The sequence below is a fragment of the Apium graveolens genome, chromosome 7 (assembly GCF_009905375.1).
Source record: "Apium graveolens cultivar Ventura chromosome 7, ASM990537v1, whole genome shotgun sequence".
In the NCBI taxonomy this organism is placed as follows: Eukaryota; Viridiplantae; Streptophyta; class Magnoliopsida; order Apiales; family Apiaceae; genus Apium; species Apium graveolens.
This window is the reverse complement of record NC_133653.1, coordinates 196376482-196384248: the sequence shown is the minus strand read 5'-3', so window position 1 is coordinate 196384248 and position 7767 is coordinate 196376482.

The following is a 7767-nucleotide window of genomic DNA, read 5'->3' as shown; positions in this document are numbered from 1 at the left end:
ATTAATTTCGTAATTAATTAATAAGGGAAAAATCAGCTATTGAGAAGAGTCCCGATAAGGATATAAATCCTTATAGATTAGCCTCAAGGGGATCTAAAAGGATAAGGAATCAGCTTCCTACTTCCTAGGACTCCTAAGTCTATCCTAATTCAGAGGCTTGTCCACCAAGTCTCCTACACCAAGTCCAATTCAAGGACTCCCACATCTATATAAGGGGTCTCACCCCCACCAATCAGAACTACATTTTTTGGCTTGATTCTCTAATTCACAGAGATACGTAGGCATCTCGTAAAGGCAGATTGAGTCACGAAACACGAGAGCAGCCATTAAAGGCCTTGAGCTCCCGAATCTTAGTATTAAATACAGCAAGTAATAACCTTGATTTCTTATCCATAACAATCATCATTCATTCTTTCTTCTTCAATTATAATTTATTGATTTATGAATCCTTCTGATTGTTCCTTTGCACTGTTATTCTTTACAAAAGGTTTCCAATCAGAATCATATACATAAATTCCCTTCCTTTGTAAGGTTTATTCTCTGAGTGTTTTAAAAGGAAGTAAAATGATCTCGTATAGCAGATGGAGTTACATGTTGAGTATGGGTAATTGAAAGCCAATAAATGGTGGACATTTATGTGCAAAGAAGAATTGTTATGCCAATAATGTGGTTGTTACGAAGACATCAAATTAGAAGCGGAAATATGTATAAATGATACGTTTCAAGTATGAGATTTTGGCATGAATTGGAGTAGTTAGTGAACCGTATGAGGTAAATTAACCATAGAAATAAGAAAGTAAAGTTGCGTATAACGGATCAGGAAAATGATTGATGGGATATCAGAAGTGTATGAAGAAATTCTTAATAATAACCAGACAATTGATTAATACATTGAGAAGGTGAAGCATACCGCAATCATATGGGAGACACTTGTCATGAAGGTTCAAGATCGAAGAAATTCTAGTTACGAATAAACTTCGAGTGTGTTATTCAAGGAATGATTGGGGTTTCCCACTCAAGTAAGTGAGTTATGGTAAATTTGATGCTCATAACTGAGCCAGTGAAGAAAGTTCAATATGGAAAGACATAAGTGGAAATGAAGATATGGTGATTCAACTGCGAAATTTTTTAAGAAGTAATACTTTAAAACCAATGGAATTCTTTCACAAGAATATGATAGTGTTGGTTGAGACCAAGTGTTGGTTATCAGAAGTTGAACAAGTTAACTAATAAGAACAAATGTATATTTTCAAGGATAGATGAATTGTCAATCAGAGAGCTTGAACTGAAACATGAACTAGAAGAATTCTAGACTAATTTGCAATTATATTCATTAGTGATATTTTGTTATAATCAGAAAAAATGAGAAAAGATATGGTATAATAAGAATTGTTCGCTATAATCTTAAGTGAACTAAAATATGGGTTGTACTGGTTAGTATCATATGTGGTGGTGAAATGGTGAGTTTAGAAGGTGGCAGTTGATTGGTCTACTTGTGGGTTGATTGTTGGTTGTTTGATTGATTGTTGGTGTTGGCTTGAGTTCGGCGGGTAGTCAATAAAATAAAGGAGATGTTGCCCAAATTTTCGGAAAATATCCTACTTTTAAAGATAGAAAGTATACTTTCGTGTGTTATTGATATTCCTGTTGATACTTCAAATAATTATGATCTCGGTTCTTGAAAGAGGTTGTTATAGCCAATTCGACTACATATAATTGGTCTTTGATTTCATTTAGCTAGTCATCACTTAGTGCAATTGATCAATTAAGTGAGTTAATTGGTTAATTTTACCAATTAATGGTCAGTTAGATGGAAATCGGTTATAATTAGATTAATTCAAATTTGGATGTGATTTTCGAATCCGAAATCAAAGCAATGAGAAATTTGGAGAAAGTAGGGACACTAGTAGAATATAGAAATTGCTGCAAGTGTGTGAGGCTTTACCTGGATGAATATGCCCTTTATAATAGACAAGAGAAATAAAAAGTTATTTGTATAGACAAGTGAGAAGAATGTTTTCAAGAGCTAAAGATTCAAGATAGAACAAAAGAAGGAAGGAAGGAAAGGAAGAAGGGAGGTGGAATAAAGAAGAGATTAGTAACTACACCAATATGGATATTGTTAGACAATCAAAGAGATTTTATCATCTGCAATAAGGATTTTATTAAAGGACTTGGAGGTATACCAATATAGAATGATAATGTAATGATAATTACTCCAAAATACCGGAAAACTTGCGAATACAATTATCCGACATATGGTAGAAATTAATAATGATAGTAACGTATATGAATTGACAAATTTTGATCCAGAGTTAGCCACAGGAATGGTTTATTTAATAAGAACCGAAAAGTACTATTGGAAGACTCACTTATGTTGAGAAGAAATAATGAACTATGAGAATAAAGAGCTTAAATAGGAAAAAAGGTGGAACCAAAAGGGTGATAAAGAACCATTAGAAGATACCATGATATAGGTACGACATGGGTATTATGCGGGAAAGAAGTAAACTGAAGAATTGATGAAACATTTGTAAATCAAAAAAGGGAATGTATCCTAGGAGTATGATTAAGTACCGAGGACTAAAAGAAAATATCTGGTGACTAGGCATGAAGAGAAAATGGGGAAAGTGTTAATTGAATCATTACTAATAGGTTATCACAAACCTAGTCATTCTCTTTTATTAATAAACAGTTTATCCAATAAGTGGGTTAGTTGTTGCTTGAAGAAATGATGGTAAGTTGTCAGATCCAGGAATTGATAGTAATTGATCAATATTATTTGATGGGAGAACTGACAGAAATGTATAGGATACGATGAATTATGTCGAACCAGAATAGTATATACCACTCTTAGATGAACGAACATTAAGTAAGGAAAAACTAAAAGATAGGAATTTAGTTAAACATCATAACTCAAGGGATTCAAGTTACTCCAAGAATATGATACAAGACATAGATGTCAAAGAAGACTTTCTGATAATATAGTATCAAGAAAGAATAAACGTTATATGTGACTAGACATCAAGGAAAAGCATTGCAGTCAGTTTCATATGAGAACTCACTAGAACCAAAATAAATGATAATATGGGTTAGAATATGCGGGTGATGCCTCCAGGTTAGTATATTTTCTTCTATATAGCAAGAGATTTTCGCTCGGCAGATATACTCGATTGTGATTCAAGGAAATTAAGGTATGATGATAATTTTATGCATCAATCATATCCAGTCAAAATTTTCTCGTTAATTCTTAAATCTGGAGTAATTACGAGAACATTAGAAATCGAATACGCCATGGTTTCAGTATATCATTCGCAGATGGACAAGAAGATTAAAGGAATGATTAAAGAGCCTCGAATGTGATTGGAAGCGATTACAAACTAGGTTAATTGAACAAATAAACATGTGGAAATGAGGTTTAACATTCAATAACTATTGGAAAGAATTCCTGAGCACGAATTAGAAAGAAAAGAGAATTAATATGCATTATGTTGGTCCTATTGAGACAGTAAAATAGGCAGGATATGTGTAAGTGAGTTGGCTTCACCGCCACATGTATAACAGGCTCATAAGGTGTTTATATGTGTATACTCAGGAAGAGTAATTTAACTTCATTATATATATAAAATAGAGACTTGAGTTGAGTTATACGAGCAACTAATAGAATATGATGACAGCAAGAGGCTGTTGAGTAATGATTCATGTGCAAGTTAGAGTTTATGAAAAGTTGTGAGGTTGAAAGATCCACCTGAGAAAATGAAAGTGAGATACTTGAATGTATCATTATCTGATCCTTAGTGTGATTCTGAGGATAAAATCTTTTTAAGGGGGAAGGATGTAATATCCGGGACATAGCGTGTTATTGTTTTTATCAATAAATAATTATTATGTGATTATTATGTGAATTTTGGTGAATTATCTGATGATTGATAATAATATTTGGATGTTTATATATGATAAAATATGAGTATATTAATTTTATTATGTCCAGAATAAAATATAGATGATTGTGATATTTTTCTGATAATTTTTGGAGTGTTATATGATTTTATAATACCTTATGAATTTATTAATTATTTTCTGAATAATTACAAAACTGTTTTATTTAACCGGGAATCGTCCAACTTCAACCATTTTTTGCGATTTTACAACCCGAAACTCTTCGGAAAACTCTTTCCTAACCTAATCTAATAATTCCGGACATTTTCCGTGTTTTAACTTTTTCAATCCGGGTTACGGTTTGACCCGTACGTGTCCCGGCGCAAAATTTTCGAAATGATAATCATTTCGATAGATCAACAAAACTCGTATTCTCAAAAGACGGGATATTATTACATTATTTTCGTATAAAGTGTTTTATTAGAATCCCGGTTTGGATAAAATCCAATACGGGTACCAAATCGGATCGTTTTTGTTGTTACTTAGTGGCTAAATAACTTATTTTTCGATCCAATACGATCCAACGCGTATTAATATTCCATAAATATAAATAGCCTATTTCTTATTTCATTTTATTTGTATAATCATAATCGATCAGTAAAAATAGATAAATTACAGAGAAAAACCCGTTAAATCGTTGTGTTATTGAGAATCAAAACCAAAAAATGAAAGTGTTACCGAATTCAGAATCAAGCGTGCCATATACCGATTCGAAGCTCTCGAAAAGCTCTTTCATAATCAACCATCAATTTCAGTGCAAAAATTAAGGTTTTGTTCTTATTTATTTATTTATTTTCGAATTAATTAATGATTAAAAGAGGAATTTTCGATGTTGATATTGTTTATGTGATTTGATGATTGTATCATGTAGATAATTTTGTTTTGGTCATTTTGGTATATTATATGATGAATTTGGACTTCAATAACATATAGAAAATTGAGTTTGATTCTCGAAATTAAGAAATTAGGGTTTTTAAAACTATGAATGTTCTTAATTAGAATTGGAAACTTTTGATTTACTGATTTTGGGTTAATTGTAAGGGTATCAGTGTGTTGGTCTTGTCCAGGAGAATCGATTTCTGTAATTTTATGTATTGGTGGAGCTTGGAATCGACCTGGCCGGGAAGCTTCGAGCTTCGCCGGAGTAATGGCCGTTTTGGCAGGAAATTGGAGTCCAGGGGTTATGAACTAGAAGTAAGAGTATTTATGAGTTGTTGTCATGAATTGGAATCGATTGATGCACAGAATCATATCAAACGATTCATGAATTGCCCCGATTTAGTTGGCCGGAAAGCCGCCTATCTCCGGACTCTGGGAATCAGGCGGCGGGTCGGGACTGTTCTTCGCGACCCGGTTCCTGACCCGCCCGCGACCCGTTTTTGATCCACTTTCTGCTGAGTTTTAATTCCAAAACATGTTTCTGAATTTTCTTTTTATAAATAATTCAAAAATCCATTATTTAATTTCAAAATATTCATTTTAATTCCAAAAATCATTATTTTAATTTTGAGGATTATTTTTAATACAAAAATAAATTTGATTTATTTAATTAATTAATTTTAGTTAATAATTAATTATTTAATTAATCAATTGTTTTAAATATTAATTAATTAATTGATTTAATTAGTTATTAATTAATTGTAATTGATTATTTAATTAGATTTAATTATTTATTTGGATATAAAAATTCTGAAAAATAGTTTCGAGCCCTAAAATATTATTTTAAATTATTTTTAAGGCTCGATAATTATTATTAAATGATTTTAAAGTCAGATTAGAGCATTTGAACCCTATTGTTTAATTATAAAATGATTCGGAGACCCGTTTTAATTCCGAAAAATATTAAAAAATTCGTACTAAATACCTGGAAAATCAATCTAACCCTGAATCTTCTCTGAAAAATTATTTTGATTCAATATCTAGCATGCTATGTGCTACGTGCTATTTGATTGATGTGTTATATGCCTATGTGGTTATTGTTTAACGGTTTTTGCTGTAACTTTCAATCCGTAAATCTGATTTGGGTAAAACGAAGGGTAGATAAAAGCTTATGACGTCTATGTGACGATTAGAATAATATGATATTGAGTATTGTTATACCCTATGACATTAAAGATTTGTATCATGTTTTATCCTTGAACCATTGTTCATTAGATACCTGATTCTTCAACAGATTTGAAGCCGTTCTTCATATACATATACCTTGATATACCCTGGTAATACTTATGAAATGTCTTAATGCTTAGAAATAAATGTGTTATTGATGTTAATTATGATTCTGTTTTATTGAAGTACAATGGTTATTATATTGAATCGTTTTAGAATTGGATGGTTTTGTAAAGGTGGACCAGATTTGTGGTCAAATCAGATTCGTGGTCATATTAGGCCAATGCGTGCCTTGGATCCAGTATAGAGAGCAGAGTTGTGTGCCTTGCTCGGGGTTAACTGATCAGCAGCCTAACCTTGGGTTTTTTAAAAAATAAAAAATGAATATCCAATTCTAATCATTTCTTATCCAGAAAATTAATTCTTCTGAATCATATCAATTGATCATTGTTTAACCTCAGTTATTGCTATTATGAATTGCTGAGCTGGTTAGTTCACTCTTGGAAACCTTTTTATATTTTCAACAGTTAAAAGGAAATTGTTGGTAACGAGGATTTCCAGTCCAGTGTGCGAGCTAGGATTCCAGGTTAAGTTAGATCGAGCTAGCAGGAGCTTTATATTGTAGATGAGTTATGCAAGATTGTAAGAATGATATCATTATCAGTTGTAAGTTGAACTAGTTGCGATTTGGTACGATGTAATAAAAGTTAAGGTTGTGGCTTGTTTTCATACTTTAACCTGTTGCGATCCATGATTGTGTAAAGAAGGGTTGATGCATATAATATTTTATATTCAAGTTTATATATTGGGTCTGTGTGTGAACCCCAAACTTCTGACTCGGGTTTGGAGGGCGTCACAAAATCCGTCTCAAAATCACACGTATTATTATAATACACATAACAATTAGGGTTCACGAACTCAAAACTCGGTTCGATAATTATTTAGAGAAAATACATATACTCATCGTTTCGTCAAACTACGGTTGTTTAATATTTTAAAAAAATGATTTACCACGATCCACTAATAGGTTTCGTAAAATACTTATTTATAATTATACAAGTATACACGTTCAACTGGTATTTCCGACAATTACAAGATACGTTCCCGAGTTTTCGAATTTAATTTTCCGAAAATCGGGCAGCGTCTCTTCTGTTTATCGGCCTACCCGTCGAAACATAATCAACGTCACCAAACCAAATCAATTGCTCAATTCACAATCACAATTACAAATTAATTCAGTCACAACCCAACAATTACAATTAATAAATCAATAACAATATGACTTTTAAAAAAATTAATTATTTTGTTTCAGAAAAATAATTTTACGAATTAATTAAATATTATAAAATTTTAAGACTCAGAATTGATTCATCACGGTCCACCGTCGGCTTGTCGAGGCTCATCGCCGATGGCGGCAAAATTCGCAGGTGCCCGATTAGATTCGGGTTTCCAACGCGAATTCCACCGATAAAAATAATTTTTCTCGCACGGATTATTTATTTAACAAAATTCTAATCAATTGTTTCCTGCAGAAAATAAAATAAAATAATAAAAAACCGTGAATCAGAGCGGCCACACACGCCCACGCGCACGTAACCAGAAATAACAAACACTGCCAAGGAACGAAAATAACAGCAGATACCAACACATAGAAGCACATATATACGTATATATATGTACGATTCAAGCAACAGGAATAATAATCGGAAGGATGGCAATTAA